Below are 17,822 nucleotides of genomic sequence, written 5' to 3'. Positions count from 1 at the left end.
ATCAATTGCTTTCCTCCTTTCTGGATAATTTTATAAATGTCACAAGAATTGCCTCTAAAACTAGACTGCATCATACCAAGAAGGCAAAGGGTTAGGTTCTCCTATCAGCTGCTGTCATTAGACACTGAAAGGGAAGGCAAAAACTGTTAACAAGGAAGTGTACTCAGAGTGTGTACCCTTCTAGGCAACTGAGGACATTACTTCCATGCATGAAGAACTGCTATCTAAGAGATTCTGCCCAGGAATTCTCATCTTCTATCAAGTAGTGACACTGTGATTAGCACCATGCGAGGCACTAGGTTAAAGTGACAAAATGCACAGACATAATTTGGTAGTGATCATGAAAACTAGAGTGTACCATGAATTTCACTAGTATCTTTTATTATTTCATTCCTCTTCTAGTGTAACACTACCTTAAACAGACCTTAAATTCAAAATGTGAAATTGAATTTAAAATAGGTGTTTATCATGAAACTGCAATAATTAGATGATTTTGTGATAAGTTAAAAATAGAACTATAAAGCAAACCACATGATCATATCAATTGATGCAGAAAAAGAATTATAGAATATTCAACTCCTTTTCATGACAAAGACACTCAATAAGCTAAAAATAGAAGGAAACTTCCTCAACATAATAAAGGTCACATGTGAAAAGCCTACAACTATCATTGCACTCAGTGGTGAAAGCCTGACAGCTTTTCCTCTAAAATCAGCAACAAGGCAAGGATGCCCACTCTTACCACTTCTATTCAACATAGTATTGGAAGTCCTAGCCAGAGGAATTAGGCAAGAAAAAGAAATAAAAGGCATTCAATTTGGAAAGCAAGAAGTAAAATTCTCTCTGTAGATGGCTTGATCTTATATGTAGAAAATGCTAAAAATTACATACACACAAACACTGATAGAACCAATGAACGAATTCAGCACTATTCACTATAGCCAAGAGGTGGAAGCAACCAAAATGTCCATTGAAGGATGAGTGGATAAACAAAATATGTATATGCATACAACGGAATTTTATTCAGCACTAAAAAGGAAGGAAATCCTGTCACATGCTTCAATATGGAAATAGCCTTAATGACATTATGCTAAGTGAAATTAGCAAGTCACATAAAGACAAGTACTATATGATTCCACTTATCTGATGTCTCTAAAGTAGTCAAATCATAGCTGCAGAAAATAGAATGGTTTCCATGAGCTAGGGGAAGGGGAAAAGAGGAACTGTTTAATGGGTAGAGTTTCAGGTTTGAAAGATGAAAAAGTTCTGGAGATCTTTTGTACAATAATGTGAATATACTTAACCTATTCAACTGTACACTGAAAAATGGTTAAGATGTTAAATTTTATGTTATGCGGTTTTTACCATAATAAAAAAAAAAACTCAGTATACCTAAAACAAATAAAGAGATTGAATCAGTAGTCAAAAACCTCCCCCAAATAAAAGTCCTGGACCAGTTACTTTCACCAGTGAATTCTATTAAGTATTTAATGAAGAATTAACACCAGTCCTTTGCAAATTCTTCCAAAATAACTGAAGAGAAGGGAACACTTCCTAAAACTCTTTTTGTGAGGCCAGCATTACCCTGATACCACAGCCAGATAAAGATACCACAAGAAAATAAAATTACAATATATTATCCTTTATAACTATAATACCAATATTCTCAACAAAATATTAGCAAAGCCAATCCAACAGCATATTAAAAGGATTATTCAGCATAACCAAATGGGATTTATCCCGGGAATTCAAGGGTGTTTCAACATAACAAAATCAACCAATGTAATACATCACACTAATATAAATGAAGACAAAATGATCATCTCAATTGATACAGAAAAAGCATTTGACAAAATCCAATACCCTTTCATAATAAAGACACTCAGAAAACTAGGAATAGAGGGAGATTTTCTCAACATGATAACAAGTATTTATGAAAATTCCACAGCTAACATCATACTCAATGGTGAAAGTCTAAAGGATTTTCCCCTAAAATCAAGAATAAGACATGATTGCCCACTTTCATTGCTGCAAGTCAACATTGTACTAGAAATTCTAGCCAGAGCTATTAGACAAGAAAAAGAAAAGACATACAAATTGGAAAGGAAGAGGTAAAACTGCTGATATGATCTTTTATACAGAAAATCCCAAATAATCCACAAGAAAGCTATTAGAGCTAACAATCCCAACTCAGCAAAGTTGCAGGGTACAAAACACACTCAAAAAGTCACTTGTGTTTCTATACAGAAGCAATGAACTACCCAAAACGGAAATTAAGAAAGCAATTCCTTTTACAGTAACATCTAAAATAATTAAATACTTTGTAATAATTTAACCAAGGATCTGAAAGACTTGCTTGCTGAAAGCTACAAAACATTCCTGAAAGAATTAAAGAAGACCTAAATAAATGGATAGACAGTCTGTGTTCATGATAGGAAGACATAACATTGTTAAGATGTCAATGCTTTCCAAAGTGATCTACAGATTCAATGCAATAAAAATTCAAAGAGCCTTTTCTTGCAGAAATGTGAAAGCTGATCTTCAGATTCATATGGAATTGGAAGGGGCCTTGAATAGCCATGACTGTCTTGAAAACTAAAAATAAATTGAGGACTCATACTTCCCAACTTTGAAACTTACTACAAAGCTATGGTAATCAAAAGAGTATGGAAAGCTTGTGTGCAGCAACGAAGACCCAATGCAGCCAGAAATAAATAAATAAATAAACCAAAAAAACAGTATGGTAGTTGCATAAGGACAGACACATAGACAATGGAATAGAATAGAGACCCCAGATATAAACAGAAAATCAGTAGTCAATTGGTTTTCCACAAGGGATGCCAAGACCCTTCCATTGAGAAGGGACAGTCTTTTGAATAAATGGTGCAGGGAAACTGGACATCCAAATGCAGAACAATTAAGTTGGACCCTTATATTACACCATATACAAAAAATAACTCAGAATGAATCCATGACCTAAACTTAAGAGCTAAACCTGTAAAACTCTCAGAAGAAAACATTTGAGAAAATTTAATGATACTAGATTTGACAACAATTTCATGGATATGACAGCAAACAGCACAGGCAACAACAACAACAAAAATACATAAATTGGACTTCTTCAAAATTAAGAACTTTTGTACATCAAAAGATACTATCAAAGAAGTGGATAGACAACCTACTGAATGGGAAAAAATATTTGGAAATGGTATATCTTAAAAGTGATTGATATCCATAATATATAAAGAACTCCTAAAACTAAACAACAAAAAAGCAAACAACACAATTTAAAAATGGGCAAAGGACTTAAAACGTGTCTCCAGAGAACATAACAAATGGCCAATAAGCATGTGAAAAAATGTTCAGCATCATTAGTCATGAGTAAAATGCAAATCAAAAGCACGAGATACCAGTTTACACCTACTAGGATACATATAATTTTTTTAAACTAAAGTAGCAAGCATTGGCAAGGATGTGGAGAAACTAGAACTCTTGCACATTGCTGGTGGAATGTAAAATAGCATGGCTGCAGTGGAAAACAGTTTGTCAGCTTCTCACAAGGTTAAACATAGAACTATCATATGACCCAGCAATCCCACACCAGGCTATATACCCAAAATAATTGAAAGCAGTAACTTGAAATATGTATACACCAGTGTTATAGCATTATTATTCACAATAGCCAAAAGGTGAAAGCAACCTAAGAGCCCATTGGTGGATGAATGCTTACACAAAATATGGTATATACATAAAATGGAATTTTATTTAACCATAGGAAGGAATGAAATTTTGGTATGTACTAAACCATGGATTGGCCTTGAAGACATTATACTTAGTGAAATATGGCAGACACAGAAGCACAAATATTATAGTATTCCACTTGTATAAGGTACCTAGAATAGGCATGTTTATGAAGACATAAAGTAGAATAGTGTTTACCAGGAGCTTAGGGGAGGAGAAAAAGAGGAGTTATTTTTTATTCAGTATAGTGTTTCTGTTTCGAATGATGAAAATGTTTTGGTATAAATAGTAGTGATGATTATACAACATTGTGAATGTATTTAATGCCATTGAATTATACACTTACAAATGACTAAAGTAATAAATATTATGTCATGTATATTTTACCACAGTTTGGTAGAGTGGCAACCTATTTGGAGATAAATAACATAAAATACATTACACCACAATAAACTGCAATTAGTTCAAATATTTAAATGCAAATATTGAAACATAAAAGTACCAGGAGAATTTTTTTACTTATATTCTTGGTGAGAGAAAATGCCATGGCTGGTTAGATAGAAATCAATGGGGGCATTTAAAAAAAAGATTGATAAAGTTAACTGATAATGTTGACATGATTCATAATACCAAAACATTTGCAGGTGAATTAATCTTATATTTAGAAAATCCTAGGAAATCCACTAAGAAACTATTAAAAGCAATAAGTTGAGCAAATTCACATAAAATATCAATATACAAAACACAGTTGTATTTTTATACAGTAGTAATGAGCAAACCAATAAAATTTTAAAAACAACTACAATACCATTAAAAAGAATAAAAAACTTAGCAATAAATTTAACCAAAAAAGTGTAAGATTTGTACACTGAAAACCTACAAACCATTGTTCAAAGAAATTAAAGAACTAAAGAAATGGAAGGACATCCTGTGTTCATGGATTGGAAAACTTAGTATTGTTAAGGTACCAATACTGACCAAATTGATCTATGGATTAAATGCAATCCTTACCACATTACAGCTCCGTTTTTTTTCAGGCATTCACAAGCTGTTCCCAAAACTTATGTGTAAGTGCAAGGGATCCAGAATAGCCAAAATAATCTTTAAAAAGAACAAAGTTGGAGGATTTACACTGTGAGATTTCAATACTTATTACAAAGCTACAATAATCAGGATTGTGCAGTACTGACATAGGGTATATATATATATATATATGTGTGTGTATATGTATATATATATATATACACAGACACACACACACACACACACACACACATATCAGTGGAATAGAATTGAGAGTCCAGAAATAAATCTTTATATTTATTGAGTTTTGACAAGGATTCAAGGACCATACAATGGGGTAAGAATTGTCTTTTCAACAAATGGTGTTGGCACAACTGGATAGGCACATGCAAAAGAATGAATTTGGATCCCTACCTCACACCATATTTTAAAACTCAAAATTGATCAACGTCCTAAATGTAAGACCTAGAACTATAAAACATAGGTATAAATTTATGTGACCTTGAATTAAGTAGTAGTTTCAAACATATGACATGAAAAGCACAAGCAACAGAAGGAAAAATAGACAAACTGGACATCATCAAAATTAAAAACTTGTGCTTCAAAAGGCACAATCAAGTAAGTGAAACACCAACCCACAAAATTGGAGAGAATTTTGCAAATCATACATTTGGTAAGGGACTTGGATCTAAAATGTATAAAAAATGGTTCCAACTCAATAATAAAGGTACAAATCAATAATAAAAAGATAATCCAATTTTTAAATGGTCAAAGGACCTGGATAGACGTTTATCCAAAGAAGATATAAAAGTGGCCAATAAGCACATGAAAAGATGCTCAACATCATCAGCCATTAGGAAAATCAAAACCACAATTAGGTACCATTTCACACCCACTAGGATGACTATAATACTAAAGACAGAAAATAAAGGGTGCTAGAAAGTATAGGGAGATACTGGAATCCTCATACACTGCTGGTGGGAATGTAAAGTGGTGTGGTTGTTTTGGGAAACAGTAACTTCAAAAGGTGACCATACATTCCATCAATTCTACTCCTGGGTATACATCTAAGAGAAATGAAAACATATGTCCAAACAAAATGTTGAACACAAGTGTTCATAACAGCATTATTCATAATAGTCAATAAGTGGAAACAACCCAAATATACATCGCTGATAAATGGATAAATAAAATGTGGCCTGCTTATATCAGGGATAATTTTCAGCAATAAAACAATGATGTACTGATACATGTACATTTAACATACTGTTAAATAACTCTTAGTTGTAAAATAAAAAATTACTATCACCTTCTGTCACTTCCTTTATGGTGACGCAAATAACACTTATTCAGTGGTCAATTTGAGTAAGTACTTGAATAAGGAAGAGGAATGAGTTAAAGGGTATACAGAGACTTGAGGGGAAATAGCTGTCAACACATCTTCAAACAGCATAAATTAAGTCTTCCATCCAAAATTTTGGTTTCAGTTGCAATATATAAAGAGCCTGGAAGTTGTGACTCCCAAAGTCACAACAAGAAAAATCTGAAAACACTGAAAATACCTGGCTTTTCTTGGACCCATCAGATAACTATCATAGGCCAAACCACCACTACAAAATCTGGAGAAACAGACAAATTCAGAGTCATAGTTGAGATCTGCTTACCTGGAGTAGAATCCACTGGAGCCAAAAATGGTAGGAACATTTGAATGGTAACTTTGATAAATTGCTGGAGGCTGAGTGTGGACCATCAAGGGAGTGAGAAATTCTGTGTGTCACAGTCTTACAGGAGCGTTTGTGGATTTGACCTCCAGGAAAACCACTCAGTTCTCATGGTGAAGAGCCAAGAAGTATTCCCTCATGGATACAGCAGAGGGATGGGAAGAACAAACATTTTGAAATACACTCAGAGCATTCTCCATGACAACTGCCTGCTCTGAATGGGAAAAAACTACTAGAGCCTTATCCCACTAGGGGAAAGGCTTTTTTTTTTTTCAATTCCAGCCCCATCTAGCATTTCTTATCTTGCCTTGGAGGGAAAAAACGGTAAGAAACATTTGTGAGTTCACAGACTAGAGGAAAATACACAACGCTAGCCCCCTATAGACCTCCTGTCTCACCTAAAAAAGAAAAAAAACTGAGAAGCACTTGTGAATGTCACAAACCAGGGACAGAGGCTCACTGAAACACTGAGACCAAATAATAGAACCATAGAATGTTTCCCATTCCCCCCACACCTTCCAACCACTTCAATAAGGCTCATGTATAATAAGAGCAGATTAAAGCTGAAGGAAGTGTACATCTCAGACCTTCTTTAAGAAAACGTCTCGGGCTTCCCTGGTGGCGCAGTGGTTGAGAATCTGCCTGCCAATGCAGACGACACGGGTTCGAGCCCTGGTCTGGGAAGATCCCACATGCCGTGGAGCGACTGGGCCCGTGAGCCACAATTACTGAGCCTGCGCGTCTGGAGCCTGTGCTCCGCAACAACAGAGGCCGCGATAGTGAGAGGCCTGCGCACCGCGATGAAGAGTGACCCCCACTTGCCACAACTAGAGAAAGCCCATGCACAGAAATGAAGACCCAACACAGCCATAAATAAATAAATAAATACATTGTGTATTATTTAAAAAAGAAAAAAAAAAGAAAAGAAAACGTCTCTACCCCACATCCTAGGATCTACAGGACTAGGGTCATGGAATTCTGGAGTGAGAAAGAAATTCAGAGTTACCTTCCTGGCAGCTTCAGGCAGCAAGACACATAAATCATCCTTAAATGGTTTTTTGCCTTTCCTATCATGTGTCCAGAGTTGAAGATGATATGGTCTCTTACAATAATAAGTTAATATTTTTCCCTCACACCCTCACTATGCAGTCCATTTCTAACCCACCTCTCTCTTGCTGCAGTATGTCAACTTAAGACTTTATGCAGATAAAGCAGCTGTGGTATATCTAGCTTATAATAACCCTCCAACTACTTACATCTCCCCTCAGCTTTATTTTACTCCTAAATAATCTCTTCTCTTTTAAACTCTACTCATAGGTCTTTCACATCATTTTAATCAAAATATTTCAGGGTCTTCTATAACAACATTTCCCAGTTTCATTAGACCACGTTAAAAAATGGAATGCCACTTATCATCCTGATGGCCTCATGTTCAATGGAATAATATTTGGGAAACATGGTTCTGTGATGTTTGCACATTCCTTTCTAAATATTAGGATAAAAGCTAGATGTGATATCCTTGTAAGGGCATCATTTGTATCACATACAGTACCAAGATGCCTTCCCAGCCTCGGCAAGGTCATATTTCTGTTTTTAAAAGTCTCTAGGGAAACCCAAAGACAACAGGAGAAACTAAAACAAGGACAACAGAATATTTAGCCTCTGACACATAGAGCTATAGCAAACAGTATACACAGCCTAACTCCTAGCCAGATAAACATAAAACCTCACGCTAACAGCCTATTTACCTCAGTTTCTTTAACCCATACTGTCTACCTTTTAACAAAAACTTACAAGGCATACTAAAAGCCAAAAAATCTCACAAAAACAAAACAAATGAAGAAACAAAAAACCCCAGCACACCAATATCAAGAGACAGAGCATCAGAAACAGATCCAGATATGGCAGAAATTTTGGAATTAGACCAGGAATTTAAAACAACTATGGTTAATATGCTAAGTGCTCTAATGGAAAAAGTGGACAACATGCAAAAACTGATGGTAGTATAAACACAGAGCTATAAACCCTAAGAAAGAATCAAAAAGCAAATGCTAGAAATCAAAAACAGTGTAAAAGAAATGAAGAATGTTTTTGATGGGCTCCTCAGTAGACTAAACATGGCTGAGAATAAGTCAATGAGCTTGAAGAAATGTCAGTAGAAACTTCCAAAAGAGAATACAAAGAGGTAAAAGAGTGAAAAAGACTGAACAAAATATTCACAAACTGTGGGACAGTTACAAAAGGTGTAACATACATGTAATAGAAATACCACAAAGACAGAAAAGAGAGAAACAGATGAAATATTTGAGTAATGATGGCTGAGAAGTTTCCAAAATTAATGACACACTTCAAACCATAGATCTAGGAAGCTCAGAGAACATGAAGCAGGATAAAACCCAGAATATCTATACCTAGGCTATTATATTCAGATGGGAGAATATCAAAGACAAAGAGAAAATGTTGAAAAAAGCCAGAGAAACCTACCAAATTACCTATAGAGGAGCAGGAGTAAGAATTATATCAGATTTCTCTCCAGAGACCATAGAAGCAAGAGAGTGGAGAGAAATGTTTAAAGTGTTGAAGGAAAAAAATTACCAATCTAGAATTCTGTATTCAGTAAAATTATTCTTTGAAAGTGAAGGAGAAATAAAGACATTCTCAGTCAAACAAAAATTGAGAGAATTTGTCCCCAGTAGACTTTTCCTGCAGGGGATGTTAAACAAAATTCTTCAGAGAGAAGTAAAATTATATAGATCAAAAATTCATATCTATTGAAAAAAGGAAGAGTGTTAGAGAAGGAATAAATGAAGGTGAAATGAAGTCTTTTTATTCTTAGTTGATTTAACAGATTACAGTTTGTTCAAAATAAGCATATCAACAGTGTATGTGGTGATTACAGCTTATAGATAAGTGAAATGAATGACAGCAATGTTATAAGGGATAAGAGGGAGGAATTGGAAATGCTCTGTTGTAAAGTACTTGCACTACCTGTGAAACAGTATGGTGTTATTTGAAAGTGGCCTTGAATATTGCAAACTCTAGGGCATCCACTAGAAAAGTAAAATTAGAAGTATCATTTATATGCTAAGAGAAGAGAGAAATGATATCATATAAAATGTACAATTTAAAACAAAGAAGGCAGAAAAAGATAAGACAGAAACAGAAAAAGGGCAACATATGGAAAACAGTAATAAATATGGTAGGTATTTATCCAGCTGTATTAATGATCATACATGTCAATGGTTTAACACCAATCAAAAAAGATAGACTGTCAGGGTGGATTAAATAAATAAGATCCAGCTACATGTAGTCTAAAAGAAACCTACTTTAAATATAAAGACACCAATAGATTAAAAATAAAGGGATGGAGAAAGAAATACCATCATTAAACAAATTTACATTGAACAAGTGAAAGCCAGAGTAGCTCTATTAATTTAAGATAAAATAGGATGCAGAGCATGGAACATTACCAGGAGAAAGGGGGAATTACATACTGATAAGTGGCCCAGTTCTCCAAGAAGACATAACAATCCTTAATGTGTATGCACCTGACAAAAAAATACAGAAATACATAGGGCAAAAACGGACAGAATTGAAGGAAAAAAGACAAATCCACTATTATAATGGGAGACTTCAACACCACACTATCAGTAATTGACAGACTCAGAAGGTAGAAAAATCAGAAAAAGCAAACTTGAATTGAACAGCACCGTCAATCAACAGTACCTAGTTAATATTTATAAATTTTTGTGTATTCTGTTTTGTTCATCCAAAACAGCAGAATACAGATTCTTCTCAAGCTCACTTGGAACATTCAGCAAGATAGACCACATCCTGGGATATAAAACATACCTTAAAATTTTTTAAAGAATAGACATCATTCAAACCATGCTCTCAGATCACAATGAAATTAAACTAAACATTAATTACAGAAGAATAAATGGAAACCCTAAAACACTTGGAGATTAACCAAAACACTTCTAAATAGCACGTGGGTCAAAGAGCTCTCAAGAGAAATTTTAAAATATTCTAAAAAAAATTGTGAAAATTTATCAAAGTTGTGGGATGTTTAGAGGGAAATTTATAGCATTGAATGAATGTTTTAGAAAGGAAAAACAATCTAAAATTAATAACTGAAGTTTCCACCTTAGCCACTAGAGAAAGAAGAGCAAATTAAATCCAAAGTAACCAGAAGAAAAGAGATTTTTAAAATTAGAGCAGAAATCAGTGCTATTAAAAACAGGAAATCAGTAGAGGAATTCAATAAAAACAAAAGTTGGTTCTTTGAAAGATTAATAAAATTTATATGCCTCTAGCCAAGTTAACTAAGAAAAGGGAGAAAAGACACAAATTGCTAACACCAGAAATGTTCCCATGGAACTTAAAAGGATAATAATGGAATATTATGAACAACTTTGTCCCAAAACATTGACAACCTAGAAGAATTACAATTTCTTGAAAGACACAATCTACCAAAATTGACACAAGGATAAATAGGTACTCTGCATATACCTATAACTATTAAAGAAATTGAATCAATGATTAACCTTACAAAAGAGGAAAAACCACACTCAGGTTCACTGGTGAATTATATCAAACATTTAATCAAGAAATTATACCAACTTTACACAATCACTTAAAGAAAATAGAAGTTGAGGGAATAATTCCCCTGCCCCAAATTCTATGAGAACAGCATTAACCTAGTACCCAAACCAAGCACATACATTACAAAAAGGAAAAATTGCAGGCCAGTATCTTTCATGCACATAGGTATAAAAATCCTCACAAAATGTTAGCCAATAAAACCCAACAATGTATAAAAAGAATTATACACCACAACCTAGTGGAAGTTATTCCAAGTATACAATGCTGGTTCAACTTTTGAAAATCAATTAATGTAATCCATCTCATCAAAGGCTAACAAAGAAAAATATGATCATTTACAGCAGAAAAAGCATTTGGAAAAATTGAACACCCATTCATGATAAAAAGTGAGAAAACTAGGAATAGAGGAAACTCCTTAAACTTAATGAAGAACATCTACAAAAAAACCTACAGCTAACATCACAAGGCTGAGCAACTAGATGCTTTTCTGCTAAGATTAGGAACAAGGAGAGGATGTCCCCACTCATCATTCCTGTTTAATATCACACAGGATGTCCTAGCTATTGCAATAAGAGAAGAAAAATAAATAAAAATGTACAGATGGGGAAGGAAGAATTAAAACTACTTGTTCAAAGATGACATGATCATATCTGTAGGAATCTCAAAGAATCAATAAAAAAACCCTGGAACTAATAAGCAATTATAGCACTGTTGCCAGATACGAGCTTAATATACAAAATTCAAATTTTCTTATATACCAGCATTGAAAAAATGGAATTTGACATTAAAAACAATACCGTTTATATTAGCACCAAAAATGAAATATTTAGGCATAATCTAACAAATTATGTACAATACTTATATGAGGAAAACTACAAAACACTGATGAAAGAAATCAAATATCTAAATAAATGTGGAGCTATTTCATGTGCAAGGATAGGAAAACTCAATATTGTCAAGATGTCAGTTCTTCCCAACTTATAGGTTCCATGCAATCCCAATCAAAATCCCTGCAAGTTATCTTATGGATATCAGTAAACAGATTATAAAGTTTACATTGAAAGGCAAAAGACCAAGAATAGAAAATATTGAAGGAGAAGAACATCAGAGGACTGACATTACCCAAATTCAATATTTTCCATAAAGCCACAGTAATCCAGACAGTGTGGTACTGGCAAAAGAAAAGACAAATAGATCAATGCAACAGAAGAGAGAGACCAGAAATAGACCCACACAAATATATTCAACCAGTTGTTGATAGAAGAGCAAAGGTAATTCAATGGAGAAAGGATAATCATTTCAACAGATGATGCTAGAACGACTGGTCATCTACATGGAAAGAAAATCTAGACTCATACATTACATCTTTCAGTAATATTAACTTAAAATGAATCATAGACTTCCATGTAAAAGGCAAAACTATAAAACTCCTAGAAGACAACATAGTAAAAGATCTAGGTAATTTTGTGTTTGGCAAGGAATTTGTAGATACAACATTAAAAGTGTGATCCAAGAAAGAAAATATTGGTAAGTTGGACTTCATTAAAAATAAACCTTCTCTGCAAAATACTCTATTAATAGAATGAAAAGACAAGTGGAGATTGAGAAGAAAACTTTGCAAAACATCTGATAGAAGACTGGTATCCAAAATATACAAAGAACCCTTAAAATTTAACAATAAGAAAACAGTCAATCTCGTTTAAAAAAAAGGTCAATGATCTGAACAGATAATTGAACAAAAAAGATATACAGATGGCAAATAAGCATATGAAAAGATGCTCAACATTCTATGTCATTATGGAATTGCAAATTAAAACAACAGAATATAGCCAAGTTAAGCTTAATAGACAAAAACAGGTCTGTGTCCATGGTGATTAAGAGGGAAGAGGAATAGATCATGTGTGTTGCATAGGAAAGGAATATGCTAGTGTGAAAGTTCACGTGCATAAGTATGTAGGAGGTGGGATGGGGTCAGGGGCAGAGCTGTAGGTATGATATAGCACAGCTGCATCTGTATCCTGGGCTTAGTGCTTGGGGGTTATTTGGTTCTGAGATTTAGATTTCAGGGGTAAGTCAGGGTTACACAGGACTGTTGGAGACACAGGGGAGTGGAAACTTGGCCATCAGAATCTATTAGACTGGAATCCATTTTAGGATGAAGTAAATAGTGCCTACCAGTCAGACAGACATAGGTCAGCATGCTTTTAATATTTTAATCTTTTATTTTTCCCTCTGACTTTAAAGATGAAACAACTGATCCAAGCTGGTTTCCTTCCCTGTTACATGAAGGTAATAGATTATTTTGATAGTAGTCCATAATGTCCAATAGTTTTGTGAGCTAATACACATAAAGAGCTTAAAATAGGACTTTTCTCAGTTCAATAAATGTTAATGAGTCGTAGTGTTTGTTCTCTAAATGAATTAACAATAAATTGTCCAACAGGTATTTCAAAATCTCATAGTGTAATCTGTCAGCTAGTGGTAGATTCACTCCTCTGTCAGAAAGTACCTCGGAATCAAGATTTCACAATATCCAGAATTATCAGATAACATTGCTGGTATGACTTTGTATAAATCTGTAAATTTTTAGACAAGAAATTAATAAGAATGAAATTACAAATAAATGTCACCTCCACGAGAACAGAGATTTCTTTTTTTTTGTTTGTGCCTATGACAAAGTACATATTCATATATATTTGTTGAATGAATAAAAGGCACCAGAAAAAAAAAGGCACCAGACACTTTCAGATGCGGAAGGAACAGTTCAGAGAGGCAAAGAGATTCATGGACACACACAGATCCCAGAAGAGCTCAGACTCCCTTCTTCCACCCTGGCATTCACCCAAGAGAGTATACTTTGGAACAAAGAAAATCCACAATTCAGCTAAGGCCATTGAAAGAGCACAGTGAAAGACTTTCCTCTGAAAACTGACATCTGTTGTCTCTAGATATAGTATAGAATCATCGCTAGGTTTTTTCTCTATCACCTAAATATTGTACAGTTATAATAAATATCTAATAACAAGTAAAAGCTGATATGAAAATTCATGGTAAGAATAAGGTTCCCTTTTCATCCTGGTAAGCATCCATGATATTCAGTAAATAGGGACTCTCAACAAGACGAACCTCAAAGATGATTGCAAAATCGCTCTTCTTTAGAAAAGAGAGAAGGCGCTTAAGAGGGTAGATATAGTGGTGAGAGATGAGCACCCAGGGGCTGAAGCCCAATTTAAGAAAGTGAAGGGGAATGGACTTTATCAGGATGGTGAGTGAATTCGGTTCCCACTGCTGCTGTAACAAATTACCACAATCTTGCTGGCTTAAAAAAACAAAAACAATAAAATATTATCTTACAGTCCTGAAGGTTGGAAATAGGAAAAGGGTCTCTCTGGTCTGAAATAAAGGTGATAGGAGGACTTCATTCTTCCGAGGGGTTCTAGGAAGAATCTGTCTCCTTGCCTTCTCCAACTTCTGGGTCTGCCTGCAGTCCTTGGCCTCTGGCTTCCTTCCATCTTCAAAACTAGTGATATCCCGTCCACTTGTGGCGTCTTTCTCATGCAACTTCACTGTGACACTGACTCTTCTGCCTGCCTCTTCCACATTTAAAGTAGCCTTGCCATGGCATTGGCCAAGATACAGCAGTGTAATCTTACTTTACATTCAGCTGATTAGCAATCTTAATTCCATCTGCAACCTTAATTCTCCTTTGCCATGTAACATCACATATTTACAGGTTCTGGAGAACAAGACGTGAACATCTTTGGGGGACCTTTATTCAGCTTACCACAGCGAGGGTGCCATTTAGGTGGGTTTTAAAACGGGCAACAGTGCCAGCAGGTTTGTGCTCAACCACAGGTGTGCTTAACCAGGGTTGCTGTTTGCCCCATGGAGCACAGAAAGGAGGGGCTGGAGACTACAGGAAGGATATAGGAGTGCAGGAATCAGAGGATTCAAGGGCCAGCAGGTTTCTGTCTTGGGGAAGTGGGTGCCTGGTGGGTCCTTCTCCAAAGAATGGCTGGGGAAAGTAGACTGGTGTGTATGGCAAGTGTGTGAGATCCCAGTTGGTTCTAATCCCTGCCACATTTCCACCCTGCCAAAGATGATGAGCACTTGGAGGCAAACTGCAAGAGAAGACCTGACAGAACCCAGGGAGAGAAGCCAGGACCGGCCCTACCTTGTGCCTGACACCTGGCTATGGGATGAGAGACAGGGAGGACTGTCTGAGCCGGTGCGGGTCCTGAGAGGGAAAGGCCCTCTTTCCTGGGCAACTGCGGGGGCGGCGCGAGCAGTTCGGTCCACACACACACACACACACACACACACACACACACACACACCCCGGGACGATCTGTATCCATCCGCTGCTCCCTCCAGCGCGGCCCCCCCCCTACCCTCCCAACCCCGGCCCCCACTGCCCACCGCCCGCTGGCCCCACACGCTGCGGGGCCAGAAGGGTGGTCGCCCGATGGGGGTCGGCGGAGAGCCGGCGTGGCCCCGCCCCTGAGGCCGGGACTCCTCCCGGCCCCGCCCCTTTCTGGGTCGGAACTACGGTGGGCCTGGGAGGGGGCGTCGAGCCCATTTGTGCTGTATCCCTCCGCCCCCTTCCCGACACCCTTGCCGCGAGCGGTTGGTGCCGCAGCCTTCGTAGCCCCTGCCGGGTTTGGCGCAGCCGCGCGGGGGGCAGGACGCCTCTTAGCCATTCTACCCGCACGGCGAACGGTGGGAATCCGAGTGAGGAGCTGCGACAGGAGGGGGAGGCCGACCATCGGGACCCTGCGCCTGCGAAGGCAAGCGGGGGTGTCTTGGGGGCGACGAGCGGCTCACACTCTGCCCCGCGGACCCTGGCAGCCTGACGAGGGGAGGCAACCGGGTCGGAGCGGGTCCCTGAGAGAGGTGCTCAGCGCCGGGGGACCCCTGGCGCTGAGGGGGCGGCGACCGGCGCGGACCGGGCCCAAAGCGCGAGGTCTTGGCCACTGTGTTTCCCTCGGATCCTTGGGAGGCGAACGGCGCGGCCGCTCCCCGGGGCGGGCTTTCTGGGCACCCGCGCCCAGCCGTCGACGGTGCCTGTGCCAGGAGAGGGCTGTGGGGGAGGCTGCTGCGGGCGAAATGGCGGAGGGGAGCCGGGTTGGGGGCGTTGGGGAAAACGCCGAGGGTGGCGGTCGGAGCCGGCTGACAAGCAGGCGGGCGCGGGGGCCGCCCGCCCGGGCCCTGATTCTGGAAAGGGGTCTGTCGGACCCCGCGTGCTGGGTGTTGTCCCTTACCCACAGGCGCCTCTTTGATGCCAGTGTCCTGTGTGCGCATTAGGTCTGGCGATTTCAGTCCACGGGGTGCATCTGTAGAGGAGAGGCTTGAGAAAAACTAGGGACGGGAACACGGCCTATATTTCTGAAGTTGTGTGGGGATGGGGGATGGGGGTGGGCAGCAGCCAGTGACTGGACACCCGAATTGGGATGGGGTGACTGCGACCAGAGCAGGTCAGGCATCCAGGAATACCTCCTAAAATTCTCCTCTCTACCGGGTTTCTCCACACTTCCTGGCCTTCCTCCCTCACCTCCATCCAAGACTGGGGGTGGAAAAGTTGGACTGGGAGGTGAGGGTGGGACAGAATTCGTAAATGAATGCCTCCTAAAATTCTCCTCTCTACCCGGTTTCTCCACACCTGTCTCCTGGCCTTCCTCCCTCACCTCCATCCAAAATTGGGGGTGGAAAAGATGGACTGGGAGGTGAGGGTGGGACAAATTATAAATACAAGTACCACTGCACAACCTGTTTTCTAGAATATGCAGGCGCCCTTCCCCCAATTTATACTGCGCAAGGCAAAGGATGTGGTGCACCTAGTGGTGAATCCTCAGAATTGGAGAAGGGAGCAATGCGAAAAATATGACGTCAAGAGAAGATGTTTGTTATCTGGAATGCTGAAATAGAGGGCCAAGATAAAATGAGAATATTCTACTAAGAGGACTCTGAATATTGAAAGATAGTATATGGAGTCCTATCCTTGATATTGGTCTGTCCATCAGGCGCTTAGTTGCTACCATGGTCTTCTGATTGTCTTAACCTTTTTATCTTTGGTCCATAGGTCTGCTTTAAGGCTGGTTACTTCTGCAAAGAAGGAAAGAAGGAAAAGACTGCCTTAAATCTCTGGAGGTTTGTGCAAAGTGGGGCAATGCAAGGGGCAGCTACAGAGGAAGATTGACAGGTGTTTTTGATCCAGTTGGGTGTCTTTGATTCACATGTCTTACTCTCTTTCTGATTTGCACACTGCTGCAGAGCCCGTTTCTCATTTCCTGAGAAATGCAGGAGTATTAGAACTATTGGGGTAGGTGTGGATTGGGCTGTGAATGAGCGGAGAAGACCTGAGAGCAGGAATCAAGCGAAAGGAAACATCAGACAAATTAGACACTTAAACAGAAAGAGATATTTGCATCAGGGATCAGGGTGTCTGCCTGTCAACCAAGCACTCAGACTTAATTTTTCCTGTATGTTTACTTATCCATAGGATGGCCTGCTGTTTGCTTAAGGCTTAATACCACTGGAACAAAGCAAGGAGAGGAAAATTTCACCACAACAGTGCAGGTATGAGAATGGGTACAACTTTTGGGTGGGGTAGAGGAGACCAGCACAGGTCCAAGGGTGATTAAGGTCTGGTCTGAGGGCTCCTCAGCCTCTCCCATTGCCAAGATACTTTCCCACCATTTTCTCACCTGTGTTGTAGCAAGCAAAGCAATGTGA

Source organism: Lipotes vexillifer, unplaced genomic scaffold, assembly GCF_000442215.2.
Source record: "Lipotes vexillifer unplaced genomic scaffold, Lipotes_vexillifer_v1.1 scaffold609, whole genome shotgun sequence".
Classification (NCBI taxonomy): Eukaryota; Metazoa; Chordata; class Mammalia; order Artiodactyla; family Lipotidae; genus Lipotes; species Lipotes vexillifer.
This window is presented reverse-complemented; position numbering follows the sequence as displayed.